Genomic DNA, 16,569 nt, shown 5'->3' with positions numbered 1-16,569 from the left:
AGTGCAACACTCTTAGATATGGATGTAGTGGCAGCCTTCTTCAAGAAATATTAGAGGCGAACGCACAATATGTATACATGCACACGTTCACCTCATTGAAAGTAGTAGCTATATGACATTTTACATGAGCGGAATCTTGTTTGCGGCACAATTTTAATTTATTTTCGTCGCGCCTATCAGCGGGAATATTTTAGGATTTTTACACGGTGTATTTTTTTTATTGCCATCGAGCCACATCGGGATAAACTTCTGATGATATACAACAGTTAGCACGTACCACTGTTAACACAAAAGAGCCAATCTGGATCAAGAAACACGGTCTTGATATATAGTAAATGCACCACGTGGTAGCCGACCACGATGCTTTGCTCATTTGTCTGCGCTAGGACGTGGCGATAGGAGTGGATTCTCGTGTTATCTATGACACTCTTTACCGTTACTGTTCAGCGTACGTGAGCTGGCTGTATTACTTTGTGAATTTCAATATATGAATGAACTAGCATGCTGTAAGGAGTGGCTTACTGTGGTGTATTAAGCGCAACAAACACGTGGATGGTGCAGATACACGCTAGACACAAGATGAACGCTTGCTTTATTTTTATCTCCTTCGTCCCCATGTTGTTGTTTTTTTTTTGCACTTCATAAGCACGAACCGTATACGACTAGGTCGGAGAGCAGTTCTTGCGGTGTGGTGTTTCAGCGAAAACACTCCTGCCTGGCGCACGCCCATTCATTCATATGCAGTGTGACACTCAAGTTCGGTAAGAAATCTATGCGTGCCTTCTTAACAAACGTGATTGAGTCAAATAGGACGTGTACTCGTGATTGTTCATAATTTTCGCATTGGTTCATATATTCTGAATTCAACGTTTGCTCATTATGTTCATGCGTCAGTTGCAAATCAATGCTGCGTTAATAGATTACCAATGTCACACTACGTGTATGTATTTGTTCTTTGACACGAAAGCTGCGCCTAAGTCCATTTTATTTGCGTCGATCCAGTTTCATCTTAATAAGAAATCAGTCAGCTTAGCTTTCGTCTCTTCAGATAATATGAATAAAATAAAGAAAACATATATATTAACACAGTATTATGACTGCATTGCTCAAGATGCTAGCGGAAATGAAAGAACGCACGAGCACCTTCCACCTACATGCGAAGTGAGAAAGGAGGGTTCCCGCGCACACCGTCGTCCTCTCGATTTCTCCTCCTTTCCCTCTATATGGGGACAACACCAGTGACGTCATGAAATAAGTTTTCTATTTTTGATTCATTTCTAGTTGAATACCCGGCAACCACCTGTTGTAAAAGTGACGTTGCCACTTCCGGGTGCGAATACATGGGCAGTATAGGGAGTTTCCGCCCCCTGGTTACAATTCACCGTCGTAACTTCTTTGCATCTCTTCAATAGGAATCGGCTCACAAATTTCAAAACGGTCTAATCTATAACTGTAAACAAATGCCAAACCACAACAATGAACCGAGCCACAAGTGCGTTCAAAGCCGCAACCATGAAATTTAGGCAAATTTGTGTACTACCAATAATTTTCATAGTGTCTGTCTGAACGAGCGCCTCGACAGAGTTCCATGTTGCAAATATCGCATGAGAACACCTACTGAAGGTGCAGCTGCGAAGTGGCCACTACACGGAAAATTGTGCCTTCAAAGGTGGCGAATCACCCGCTGCGCACTTTTTAAAGGGTGGGCCGCGTTGAGCTACCCGTTTCTTGCGCATTTCATACGTTTGACAGATGGTGGATTCTGCCACGCAGTATGACACGTGAACCCTTACAGTACAAGCCATTTTTATAGCGTTTTCTAACATGGGAAACGAGCCCTTGTAAATATACACTACCGTATTTACTCGCATAATCCTCGCACTTCTATTTGCCGGCAAACCGATGAAAAGTGTGGGGGTGCGAGAATTACGCGGGGAAATCGTTCTACGAAAACGTACAGAGCAAAAAAAAAAAACGAAGTGGCCGCAATTCGGGATTCTCACACCAGCAACTAATAGCAGGCTTTAAGAAGTACTAATTAAAACTTACCTCAGCAATAAAAGCAGAGGTTCAACACAAGACAAGATTTAATTGAGACACAAAAAGTGGAAGCAAATAGTCGAGAATTAGAATACCATACGCAAAGCTTGCGGGCGTAGCGGTAGCCTTCGTCGCTCAACAGGAGCCCTCAAAAGGTAAGCGTGGGACGTCAGTATTGGGCTGATGGTTATTTAACAGAATTGTCCGCAGTTTGCGTCTTAAGAAATGAAGTTTACCCTCAATCCCAGCTTCAGGCACACGGCAGGCCCAACGCGTCTTGGTGGCTTTAAGCAGTTTGTTTCCTCATCATTCCACCTGTGGCTCGCGCACCGGTGTTCAACACACTACAAACGTACAGTCATGCCGGACATCGTCTTATATTATTCATAGTGCAAAACGCACCCTCAACATGCACCAACTGGCCCAACAGTAAATCTCTCACGACAAATTTGCTTACACAAAAATATTTATATGATTATTTTTAAACTACAAATTTTTAGTTATTTTGCACTGTCAAATTTTATCCTCGTTGCTACACTGAGAACTTTTGAAGTTTTTACTTATTTCTGCGCGTGTCTGCATTTGTGTGTTTGTGAAGACTTGCCTGTGGGTTTGCCTGCGAGTAGCCCACGCTTGAAAAATCACTTTTCTTTATTAATGGTGTTTCCTCCCATACTTGTGTAGCATCCCGATTCATTTGTTACTCCACCTATAAAATTCTCAAATTGTGATCTGTGGCGTGTAAAACATGCATATATAAAGGCGAACACAACACTTATAGTGTCTCGGCATTTTTAGGAGCCATACTCATCTTGCCTCGAGGGATTCCAGGCCCCAGCGCCGCCCTTCTACCACAAGCTTCGCACGCACTGGATTGCCGTGCTGGGCCTACTGCTCGCAGCCATCCGTTTAGTTGGCTCCCTGTCGAGAAGCAAAAGGCTGATCGCAATGTATAAGGCCGTATCCCCGTTTGCCTTGCTACCCATCGTTTACACCATGGTGCGCTTCGTAGCAGACGCCCTAAGCAAGATGGTAAGTTTAATATCAGGTGTCCTGTGTTTGAACGCGCTCTTAGGGCAGCTACTCAAGTTAAACGAAAAAGATAACGAAACAGAATTGGTGGCGTATCTGCGTGCTTGGGTGGCATAGGTACGTCGCCAAAAGTTTATAGCCTTCTTTCTGGAGAGACACAATAAATCGTTTAACTGACGTTCTGCACGAGAAATTCCGTGAGTATGCGTTGCGATAAAGCCCTTGCCCCACCGCGGTGGTCTAGTGGCTAAGGTACTCGGCTGCTGACCCGCAGGTCGCGGGTTCGATTCCCGGCTGCGGCGGCTGCATTTCCGATGGAGGCGGAAATGTTGTAGGCCCGTGTGCTCAGATTTGGGCGCACGTTAAAGAACCCCAGGTGGTCGAAATTTCCAGAGCCCTCCACTACGGCGTCTCTCATAATCATAAGGTGGTTTTGGGACGTTAAACCCCACAAATCAATCAAGCGATAAAGCCCTTGAAACTTCGCAAAGTACACTCAAAACAGAAATAAGCCGAGATGGGAATAAATGACCTTGTCCTCTAGCGCACGCCCCGATGGGAGTTTTATAAACACCGTCCGAAGGGAGTAGAAAATTTACTCCCCATCAGTAGGGGGTTCTTGCATGGTGTCAGGGGGGGGTTTATTTACATCCATTGGGGAACTTCAGGTCAGTATGGGAGTAAATTTTTTGCATCAATCGAGAAAAAAATTACGTCAGCAGCCGCACCATGCGCAAGCGTAAATTTAATTGCATTACATTCGAAGCACACAACAGTGATTACAGCGCAACCATGCTCACAACATTCACGTAATATTACAACACTCACACTCGCCACAGCTTGCCACCAGCAGTGCTTTCCAAGCCAAAATGCTTCACTGTCTTGATACCTGTCCAATGGTACCCCTAGGTAACGACTAGGCGTCGTGAGCCACTGAATATTTCCAAAGAAACTGGGCATAAGGTCCCAATTACCATGCCATAAACCAATGTTTTTCTCTTTGTTCATTGAACTTCCACTCGTGTCACAAAACCTTTGAGTGATTTTTTAAAAACGAAGTGACACTCTCTCTATCAACTGCAAAAAAGGCAATATCGTCGGCGTATGCGAAAACACGCACTTCACATGACTGCAACCTGAAACCATTAATCCCTGCATGGTGAATCACTTTCTGACACAATGGTTCCAAAAATAGAGCGAAGAGCAAAGGACTTAAAGGACACCCCTGGCGCACGGAGGAAAGTACTTGTATGCGCTGTGAGAGTTCTCCATTTACAATTAAATTTTTGGAACTTTTGTATGCCAATCTAATACCTTTACATATCATCGCACCAAGACCAACGTATTCAGCTAGCATGAAGAGTATATTGTGTGGAACCATGTCGAAACCCTTGGCTAGATCTACTTGCAACATAGCTACTTTTAGAAGTGCAGCGTCACAATTACACACATGCCATTTAGTCACCGGGTATACATAGGCACCACATTGTGACCTCCCATGTAGCCCTGGCGGAACCTTTCTTTTGCTAATAATTAAGCAATAAACACGCACGGCGTAATAATGAAGTTGCGGTGGCCTGATGTAGGCACTTCAACACACATGCCTTTTATCTTAAGCCTGCCTAATATTCAATATTTTTTAACTATAGCGAAAAAGTTTTATCAGTTGGCGCTCTGTCGTGCGGGCTGAATTGCCCTTAGAAGTACTGTTTGTGAATTCGTAAAATGCACTGAATCATACACAAAGCCCGCGCGGCCTTGAATGAACACATCAACGAGGCACATTCAGCAGCTCCAGCGATGAACCGAGGTAGACCGCCGCTACCGCGTTCGACGACTAGGCCTCACTCACGAGTACGGCACGGTGATTCGATGAATGATAGCTGGCGATCACAAAGTGCTTGCTGATGCGCAGTTCACGTCTCGTTATTTTTCCCATGCACAGAAATGGGTGTCCGCTTTCCACGCAGTTTAAGCCACGTAGCGATAGGCTTATGCGAACGATACGATTCGCAGTCGCTGTTCCCGTTGCTCACTTGCATTGTATGGGCGTGCATGCATGTCGTACGCTGTTTCTGTGTGTCTCCGCCTAATTCGGTGCTCGCCTTCGAGTTAGTCGTTCGACAGCTCTAGTCGCAAGGCACAGAAGTCTGTTATTCATCCCAGCAGCCTTTATTTTTTGTGCGAAACACATTCATTGCCTCACCGGTAGTCAGTGCTTGCTAGCTCGTAGAGCTCGCCGCGGCGGCTGGTGCGCATTGCGAGCTCGATACGATGCCGGCTTTATACTGACGGCATGGCTAGGCCTTCTCACCGCTTAGATGTTGCAGCCGGTGAAATACCGGTGACACTCCTTGAAGCAACTATCGGCGGAGACGGGGTGAGCGCAACGCCGACGCAACTGTCACACCGGTTGCCGGCCAGCCTGCCGTAGTCGAGCGAAGCCTACTTCAGACCACTTGGACGTTTTTGACAGTAAAACTCCAGGAGCAGCCGCTGACGATAAAACAGCTTACTTTTGCTATCATTCAATTATTCTTCGAATTTTTTGTTACTCGACCCTTTGAAGCACGGCATTCACGGCGTTTCGTTGAGGAATGGGACCGATGTGCAGCGTGGTTTAACGGTGCGAAATATTGTCACGTAAGAGTGAGGGTAGCCCGAAGACAGGAGACCAGGAGGCTCGTAGAAATAGGAGATCCGTTTATTTGGCGGACTTGCGCCCACTAAAGGAAAGCAGACACATCGGCTTAGCGGGTGGCGAACAGCGTGTTCGACGGCCGTCGGGGAACAGAATGTCCCACCAGATTGCAAGGCGCGTTCACCATCCGAGATACAGTAGCCGTAGCATCTGGCGCTATCTCGTTATCAACGAATGGTCGACGTGCGGGCCACGATATTCGCAGATGAATCGCGGTGCATCCTGTACCACGATAAGGCGGCGTGCCGGCAGTATCAGCATGCGCAACACTATCCGCAATACGCTTCGCGGCATTGCTCCCCTCCTCAACGTAAGCATCGACCCGATGCTTTGTTTAAAATAAAACCAAAACAAAAGGACAGCCTGTGCGAAGGTAAATGTCAAATAAGCACGAATCACGCACACAAACAAAACAAGAGATACAAACAGGGAGCGTCCTTTAGCATGCATGATAGGGCTTCAAACGGGCGACGTGTACCACTTCTTGTCGTGCGCAGGGTCGTTGGGATGAGCTAGCCCCATCAGGAACCACTTCATAGTCCACTTCGCCCACTTGACGGATGACTTTGTATGGGCCGAAATAACGGCGCATGAGTTTTTTGCTTAATCCGCGGCGGCGAACGGGCGTCCAAACCCAGACTCTGTCACCTGGCCTGTATGTTAAATCGCGTCTCTGCAGGTTGTAGCGTCTTGCGTCGTTTCGCCGTTGGTCTTTTATGCGCAGACGAGCAAGCTGCCGGGCTTCTTCTGCGCGCTGAAGGTAGGCGGCCACGTCTAGGTTGTTTTCATCGGTGATATTAGGCAGCATGGCGTTCAAGGTAGTAACGGCATCCCTCCCGTGGACGAGAATAAATGGTGTCATCTTAGTGGTCTCCGCACCACGGTGTTGTAGGCGAAGACCACGTAAGACAGAATTAAGTCCCAGCTCTTGTGTTCTGTGTCCACGTACAAAGCGAGCATATCGGCAATGGTCTTGTTCAAGCGTTCCGTGAGCCCGTTTGTCTTCGGATGGTACGCAGTTGTTTTTCGGTGGTCTGTATGACTGTAATGTAAGATTGCCTGAGTATGATCAGCCGTAAACGCCTTTTCCCTGTCTGTTATTAGTACCATTGGTGCGCCGTGACGCAGGAGAATTGATTCGACAAAAAATTTGGCAACTTCTATGGCTGTGCCGTTCGGAAGGGCCTTAGCTTCAGCGTATCGGGTAAGGTAATCAGTGGCCACTATGATCCACTTGTTACCGGATGTTGACGTGGGGAAAGGTCCGAGCAGGTCCATACCAATCTGTTGGAATGGTCTCGACGGGGGTTCAATTGGCTTGAGAAATCCAGCTTGTTTTGTTGGAGGTCTCTTCCGGCGCTGACATTCACGGCAACTCTTGAAGTACCGCGCAACATCTGAGGAGAGGCGGGGCCAGTAATATCGCTCTTGAATTCTGTGGAGTGTGCGTGTAGAACCGAGGTGGCCTGCAGTGGGTTCGTCATGTGACGCTTGTAAAATTTCTTCTCTGAGGCTGATTGGGACGACACGAAGGTAAGCTGCCTCATTCGGTGCGAAGTTCTTTTTAACGACCACCCCGTTTTGCACACAGAAGGAGGATATTCCACGCTTGAACAGTGCAGGCGGTATGGAGGCCTTTCCTTCGATGTATTTGATCAACTGTTGTAGGATCGGGTCTGAGCGCTGCTGTAATGCAAAGGTGCTGCTTCTGATAGGCCAAAGAAAGGCATCGTCGTCTTCATGGCTTGGTGGTGCGCCTACATGGGCTTTTGAGAGGCAGTCTGCGTCGGAGTGCTTACGACCGGACGTGTGGACCACCTTCACGTCAAACTCCTGAAGCCGTAGGCTTCATCGAGCGAGGCGGCCAGAATGGTCTTTCAAACTGGCCAACCAGCACAACGCATGATGGTCCGTTACGACCTTGAAGGGTCTGCCATACAAGTATGGGCGGAATTTCGAGGTGGCCCATACGATCGCAAGGCGCTCCTTCTCAGACGTGGAATAGTTCATTTCCGCTTTCGACAGTGGGCGGCTTGCATACGCGATGACGCGCTCGCAGCCCTTGTGCTTCTGAACGAGAATGGCACCTAAGCCGATGCTGCTGGCGTCTGTATGTATCTCAGTTTCGGCATTTCATCAAAGTGGCCCAGCACCGGCGGCGACTGTAAACGTTGTTGAAGTTCTTTGAATGCCTCACGTTGCGCAGCTTTTCATTTGAAAGGGGCGTCCGACTTGGTGAGCTGCGTCAAAGGGTCAGAAATGTGTGAGATGTTCTTGACGAACCGCCGTTATTAGGCGCACAGTCCTAAGAATCGGCACACTGCTCTCTTATCTTGCGGCTGAGGAAACTGTGCAATAGCGGCTGTCTTCTCGGGATTTGGTCTTACGCCATCTTTGCTTATAACAAGGCCAAGGAACTGTAGTTTGTCATAGACAAAATGGCATTTTTCTTGCTTCAGTGTCAGCCCTGATGACCTAATTGCGTCCAGTACCGTCCGGAGCGTTTTCAGGTGGTCGCTAAAGTTGGAGGCGAAGACGACCACATCGTCCAGGTATACGAGACATATTTGCCACTTGAGGCCTGCCAGTGCTGTGTCCACTAGACGCTGGAAGGTTTCTAGAGCGGAACAAAGTCCAAATGGCTTCACCTTGAACTCATACAATCCACCCGGTTTGATGAAGGCGGTCTTTTCTCGGTCTCTTTCATCAACCTCAATTTGCCAATACCCTGTCTTCAGATCAATGGACGAGAAGCACCTTGCATCAGTAAGACGATCTAGGGTATCGTCGATCCTTGGTAAAGGGTACACGTCCTTCTTGGGTACACTACTCAACCGTCGGTAATCGACGCAAAACCGAAGATTTCCGTCTTTCTTTTTGACAAGGACGACTGGTGCTGCCCATGGGCTTTTCGATGGCTGAATTACATCGTCGTGTAACATTTACTTCAATTCAATTCAATTTTATTTCATCCCAAGGATGAGGGCAGGCTGGGGACAAAAGTGACGTTTTGTCACTTGAGGAGAGCCCGAGCCTCCCTAATACATGGCAAGCAACGTGGACAAGGGTAAAGAAACATAGGCCATGAACATTTAGGCAATGAACATAGGCCATGAGATGTTTGGCGCAGTACAACTCGGAAGATACACGTACAGTAATGCTATGTACAGAGACTAATAAGCGGAAGTAGTTCTTTCGGCACAAATTCCGAAGTACAATGCAAATATGACAGAATACAAAATACTATATATATGACAACAATGCTATGCATAGAAATTGCGTGTACACACATACACATAAATATACACACATATATGCAGATGCACATACAGACATATATATATATATATATATATATATATATATATATATATATATATATATACATATACGCACATATATATATATATATATATATATGTATATATATATATATATATATATATATATATATATATGTATATATCGTGGGAGTAATAATTCAATGGGCCAGTTAGTCTTCGTGAAGGTATGGGATATGGCACAACGGGAGCGTTGTCAACAAGGATAGATATATTTATTTCCCGACAGTTTCGGGAGGGGTCCTTCCTTCATCAGGGGATGAGTTATACTGACATGAACTTCCAAACTTCGTTGCTGCCGCGTCCCTCTCGCCTTGAAACATGTTTGCGAGAGTGAGAACGAACTAAAAAACGAAAAAAAAAAACAAAAAACAAAAAAGGGGGAGAAAAAAGACGAAAAAGAAAAAGAAAGAAAAGACAGAAAGTAAAAAAGAGGAAGAACCACTGTCAACATAGAGAACAAAACCAACTGCCCGTGTACGTCCACATACGGTTCTTATCACGTGCTGTTCAGTTCTCGACGTGTGTCGGGCCACCCAAGATTGTCGACGCGGTGCCGGGCATATCTATAAACGTTGGTGCCGGGAGGGTCCGTGACGGCGTGTGTAAAGAAAGCGTTTCCCCGTAATGGGTCGGTCGGCGTGCGGCGTGCGTAAAGAAAGGGTTTCCCGTTAATGGGTCGGTTGGCTCTTTTTACCTTTAATCTTCGTCCGTTTACCTTCAATGGTCATCAAGTGGTAGGCGAACGTAAACACTTTGTATGTGCATGTGGAAAAAAAGGAAGAAAAAAAAGGAAGAGAAAAAATGAAAAACAAAAAACAAGAAAGGACAGTGTACACGTACGAGTCAGTCAGAAAAAAGCATGGTCTCCAGCTATCAATCTTTGTCACCAATTTCCTCCTGGCTTACTTCTCGGAGGCAGTTGAGTTTTCCGGGGTCCTCGTTGATGCCGGCTACTAATGTTCGAAATTTCAAAATAAAATAGGCCTCACGCTGTTCGCGCTCGCGTCTGTTTGAGAAACCGGACGGCAAAAGAGTTACGCTGATATTTTCAAAACTGTGGTTTGGCAGGCGCAGATGTCTAGATAAAAGTAGCTTCGGCAGTGAAGTGGCGTGGTACCGGTGATTATTGAACCGCAGCCGAAATGGCGTGTCTGTTTGGCCGATATATTCTTGTCCACAGATGTTGCAATGTAGCATGTATATTACGTTACTGGAGTCACAATTAAGACTTTCAGTTATGCAGAATTTGAAATCCAAGAAGTTCGCTTTGGATTCACGTGTTGTGACCATCTGTGGGCATACCTTGCATCGAGCTTTTCCGCAGGGATGGTACCCTGATTGAAATCTGGGGGTGGTTGTTTTTGCTCTGACAAGAATGTCCTTCAGATTTTTATCCCGGCGGTACACCACGTGAGGTGGCTTCGCGAAAATAGAAGTTAGGCGTTTGCTTTGCCTGATTATATTGAAATGGCGGGAAAGTATGTTGTTGATTCGTGGCGCTGATGAGGAGTAAGTTAGTACAAGGTTCGTTTGGGAAGTCGTTTTAGATACTCTGTTTGGTGCCTTAATTATATCATTCCTGTTCACGTTGCGTGCACGTAGTATGGCATCGCCAATAATGTCTTCCGGATAATTTTGTTTCAATAAGGAATGCTTGAGGTGTTCCGCGTGTCTGTCAAATTCCCGCATATCAGTGCATATTCTTCGGTACCGGTAGGCCTGAGAATATGGAATACCCGTTTTGCAATGCTTGGGGTGGCTGCTGTTCAAATGTAGGTACATTTGACGGTCTGTAGGCTTTTTGTAAAGGTTCGTTGACAAGCGGTCATTTTCGACCGTGACAGTGACGTCCAACAAGTTAATGCTAGTTTTGGAAATTTTGTGCGTGAATTTTATGGACGGGTGGCACTTGTTAAAATCCTCTATGAAGCGCAAAAGGCTTCCCTCATCGTGGTTCCATATCATAAAAATATCGTCTAAGTATCTTCTGTAGTAGAAAGGTTTCAAGGTGCGTCCCTCAAAGAATGGGATTTCAAGTGAAGCCATAAAGGTGCTCGCGAAGTTTGGGGCCATTTTCGTGCCCAATGCAGTGCCACTGACCTGAAGGAAATGCTTGCCATTGAACTCAAAATGGTCATTATTTAGTACAAGTTCAAGAAGTGTAAACAGTACCTCGCCACTTACACTAGTTGATGAGTCAGATTTTACATATTCAGAAACCATAGCCGCTATTCCATCATGGTGGGGTATGTTGGTGTACAGTGAGCAGACGTCCATGGTCACCAGAAAACTGTCGCCTGAGATGTCGAGACTAAGTTTCGCAGATGAAGTGGTTTGTGTCCTTTAGGTAATAGGAAAAATTTGGGGGGGGGATGTTTTTTATTAAGGAATTGATGAATTCTGATATATTTTCTGTTGATGTGCTGTTACTGGATACTATCGGACGTCCCGGATTACCTGCCTTGTGTATTTTGGGGAGCAAATAGAATCAACCGGGAACAAAATGGGCCGGTAACATTGCTTTTAACATTTTGCCGGTAATTTTCTCGTCCCGGTGAAGATTGTTTAGGTCTACTTTTATCTCCCTTTTAAATTCAGGAGTCGGGTCCGTTGGAAGTTCTTTGTAGAATTTTGTGTCTGATAGCTGTCGTTCCCCTTCCTTTAAGTAGACCGACTTGTTTAGAATTACTATGCATCCCCTTTTATCAGCCGGTTTATTTATTTTATTTTATTTATTTATTTGTGAAATACTGCAGGCCAAAAAGGCCCAAGCAGGAGGGGCAAAAACACAAACACAATATCAGTACATGAGTGACACAGCTTCACTAAAATACATCTGTGTAAGAGGAGAGCGAGTAGAAGAAAAACATCATAACAAAGAAAGCACGCGATCAGTATATGAGTAACACAGCTTGACTAAAATACATCTGTGTAGGAGAAGAGCGAGTAGAAGAGAAACATAAAAAAAATTAAGCAATATTAGGAGTGGGGGGGGGGTCAAGATTCACAGAATTAAACATTGGGTTCATCAAGATCGAAGGTTTGGAGGAAATCAGAAGGCAAGTTATTCCATTCTGTTACAGTTCTCGGAAAAAAGGAAAACTTAAATAAATCTGTCCGCGCAAAATACGGAGTTAAGGATCGGACATGAGAATGACGAGTTTGCCTGGTCGAAACTGGGGTAACGTAATGGGATGGGTCTAGCCCAAGTTCATTGTTAATTAGTGAGTCCAAGAAATTTAGACGGAGAAGCTGGCGCCGCGATTGTAGCGTCTGGATTTCGTTATCTCGCATTAGTTCCGTAACTGATGTACCACGACCATACTTTGAGTAAATAAAACGCACTGCTCGTCTTTGAATCTTTTCGAGGGAATATATGTTAGACTTAGTATGCGGATCCCATACAATACAAGCGTATTCAAGCTTTGGACGTATTAAAGTGTTATAAGCTAATAGTTTCACTTGCGACGGGGCGTCTCTGAGTTTGTGCCTTAAAAGACACAGTTTACGGAAAGCCGATGACGAAACATCGGCAATGTGTGCATTCCAGGACAACTTATTCGTTATCGTTATACCTAGGTATTTGTATTGACTGACTTCTTTTAAGGGTTGGCTTTTGGAGGAATAGGAAAACTGAAGGGGATTTTTCTTGTTAGTAATTCGAAGGCAAACAGATTTATCGAAATTGAGCACCATGCCCCATTTGTTACACCACGAAAGAATATTGTTAAGGGCAGTGTCGAGAGCAACCTGGTCATCTGGCGATTGTACATCTGTGAAAATAATGCAGTCGTCTGCAAAAAGTCTTATTTTAACCGGATCAGTAATAGCATTAACAATATCATTGCAATACATTATAAACAGCAGCGGACCTAGAACACTACCCTGCGGTACGCCGGAATCTACTGGGAGATGAGGTTATGTCTGTCCACAGACGTCGACATACTGTTTCCGGCCGTTTGATAGTAATTCCTGTTTGATAGTAATTCCAGTGTTTTTTCGTAGTTCATCGAGTGCCCTTCGTTCTGACTTTGATATGTTGTTTCGAAATGGCCGATTTTTTTCATACGCTTTGATGATATCTTTTTGAACTGCTGATATATACATATCGAGGTGTTTGTCCCTCTGCTCACCCGGACACCATGATTTGTCACCACCAATCACTCTAATCTCGTCCGTACAGTCCTTGCGATCATGAAAATATTCACGGAGGCGGAGATTACGCGCAAAGTTATCGAGGTCTAGGTGCAGTTCAAATTCATTGAATCTACCGGATGATGGACAAAAGGTTAAGCCTCTCGACAAAAGTTGAAGCTGAGTGGGTGTGAGTGTTGTGTTTGACAGATTGAGGACATTTTTCTCATAAGTTTTCGGCTGCTCTTGGCTACCACGTGGCACGGGAGTGTCAGCGTCATATTCGAGAGTAAAGATGTTTTTGATTAGGATTGCACTGTAGTTTCGAGTTCCCATTTTTTCTCCTCAAAGTTAGGTTGTGGTACGGGTGGTTCCTGGCGTTCTTGTACGGCCTCATTCCTATTTTCCTGTTGCAGAGCAGTGGAGCTACTGCAGTCCCGCTTGAATTTTCTATCTTTTACTACTGAAATTTCGCCTCTCTTCTTTAGTTCATATCTTTCCAGTTCTCTTGCCTCATGCTCTCCGAGATTAGATACCAATTTTTGCGTGGCGTCCGTGACACTGTATTCGGCGGCCTTACGCTCACTATGGTCTGCAATGACCCGAGTCAGTTGCAAGGACGCTTCTAGTAATATTTTTTCCTACTTTTCCTTTCTGCTTCACTTAGTGTAGACATTGAGGGGTTGCAGGCTAGGCGGAGGCCCTTAGGTGCAATTTTGTGAGATAGATAATTGGTAAGTTGTTCCGCCTGTTTTTCGTATTGCACCCGCTTTTCAATGATTTTCCTAATCGATAGAAATGAGCGGGACCATGCGTGTTTAAGACTGCCCATACCTTTTGTTTCCCCGTGTCATTTGGAAGCCGCCACCTTGGTTTTCGCCGCATTCGTCCGCCTGGTGTTGTAAGGCCTCGCTGGTGGGAGTGGCGACATCGTCACTGCTGGGACCCTGGATGGCTCTTTATGTCCCTCGGCTCCCTGTTGTTGAGTGGGTTTGGCACTGGAGTTTGCCGTGAGAGCCGTTGCCGCCGATCTCTGACTCACTGGTGGGATTCGCTGGCTCGCTGGCCTCGCTGGTGGTAGTGGCGACATCGTCACTGCTGGTGCCCTGGATGGCTCTGTGTGTCGCTCGGCTCCTTGTTGTTGAGGGGGCTTGGCACTGGAGTTGTCCGTGCAAGCGATTGCCGCCGATCTCCATGCCGCCGACGTCCATCGCAGCTGCACCCTCGTGTGCTGTGCCAGCAGCATGACTCCCTCGAAGCTTGCATGTAAGCCGTCAGCAGCCAGGAAGCGGCGCAGCGGGAGTGTTGAGAAACCATGTTCGACGTAATAGACGCCTGCTCCCAACAACCCGTAGTGGCAGAGACGGCGGGCCTCTCTGCTGAATCGCTGTACCTCCATGTTAAACCGATTCATTGTTCGCCAGTTCGAGTCCTGCCGTCGGCGATTGGGTGCGCGAGGTAGTGGCAGACTTAGATGCAGTGTCTTGATGTTCGCGCGCATCTGCCTCATTCGCTTCAATGCCTCCCTCAACGAGTTCAGTGATCTTGAAGAGCTCGTCTTCAGGATCCCATATATATATATATATATATATATATATATATATATATATATATATATATATATATATATATATATATATATACATATATATATATGTCACAGAATGAGCGCTAAAAATGGGCGCGCCGCCAAATTCTTGCGGTAACGCGCGGAAGAGACGCCGGGAAGTCAAAAGAAAAAAAAGAAAACAAACATCCAAGGCTCCCCGGGCGCGCGCTCTCCCCTTGGAGGCGTGGCTTCGCCGACGAACCTCCTCACCCCACATCGGCGGCCGAGATAGCCCGCGAAAGTTCTAGAACGAAAGGGGCGTGGTCATACCGAGTTGAGTCATCGGCCGTGGAGGGCATTCCAACCGTCTCGCCCTCTTCCCAGCCTTCGCTGCGTATCGCGCCGACGAAATGACGAGAACCGTCTGGAATGTCGCGCGCAAGGTATTTAACCGAGCAGCCGAGATGAGAGATCAGGAGAAGACGGAATTTAGCGCCAGAGTGCGTAGGGATCCCGCCGTGTAGTCGGCGAAGGTTTCGTCCGTAGGGACGAAGCAGGAGATGAAGAGGATTTCCACCTGAGGGGTGAAAGCTCGAGCTACAGGCAAGAGCGTGTGTCTACCGCTATCGAGCGAGGACGCGTGGCAACAGCTGCGTGTGTGAAGCCGACGTGTTCGGGCGAAGAAGTTTGAAGCTTGGAGAGTGGCCTATTGAAGACGGGAGGTTTCCTGGAAGAGAAACTTCGGCGAGGTTTTCTGGAAGAGAAACTTCGAGGGCGCGGAACGACAACAACACTGGACTTTGAGTGAGTGATTCTCGGAAGAGTATCATTCAGACTTTTGTTCCAAGGACTTTGGACTGAATAGGTTTGATATCTCTTTAGTCTTTAAGTGTCTTGGTTGTTCAATGCATGCGACTGCATTGTAGTGCGTATTGTTGTCTGTGTCCGTTGTTCCAAGTGTGGTTGATTGTACTGTGACGTATTGTATGTAACTATTCTGGAGTGTGCATTCTTGTGTATTGTTTTCGATCTGCCATTTTTGAGAATATAGTATTTGTTTTGTTTATCAACTCTCGGCTCTGACTTGTTCTTTGGGCCACAGCCGGCGTCCGCTGGTGCGCCAAAAAGGACCACTTCTAAATTGTCCACGCTTTCGTGGTGCGGTTCGGAGGGCCAATACTTCGGCCCTTGGATTTAGCCCAGCGATCGCCTTCCCGAATTAACGGGACCAGTGTGACAAATAATCTGGCGTCCGCGACAGGACCTTTTGGTGCACAGTGTGTCCAAAGTAGTGAGAAAGAGCCTCGAGTTGTTAATAGTGCTATCGGAACGATTTTGTGTGTTGTTCAGTGTTCTCGTTAACGAGTGCAGGTGAGTGTTCCGATAGACTGATTTAGGCAGATACTTTTTGCACGCGGCAAGGTTTTATTTGCGAGTTGCGAGACACCATGGATCTCGAAAAGTTAGTCGCTCTTGGTGAGAAGATGGGTCTTTCTGGCGCCGAACTACGGAAGTGGGTCACCCAGAAGGAAAAAGAAGAAAAAGAGAGGGCCAAAGAAGAAAAGGCAGCTGAGCTGGAAAAAGAAAGGCTGGCGGTCGAAAGAGCCAAAGCGGAAAAAGAAGCTGAGTTGGAACGAGAGAGGTTGGCAGCTGAGAGAGCCAAGGAAGAAAAAGCAGCTGAGTTGGAACGAGAGAGGTTGGCAGCTGAAAGGGCGAGAGAAGAGAGAGAAGCAAAGGAGCGACAGCTGAAAGAAGAAAGAGAGGCAAAG

The sequence above is a fragment of the Rhipicephalus microplus genome, chromosome 7 (assembly GCF_043290135.1).
Source record: "Rhipicephalus microplus isolate Deutch F79 chromosome 7, USDA_Rmic, whole genome shotgun sequence".
NCBI classification, from domain to species: domain Eukaryota; kingdom Metazoa; phylum Arthropoda; class Arachnida; order Ixodida; family Ixodidae; genus Rhipicephalus; species Rhipicephalus microplus.
The sequence above is the reverse complement of the archived record's forward strand: the minus strand, read 5'-3'. Positions refer to the sequence as shown.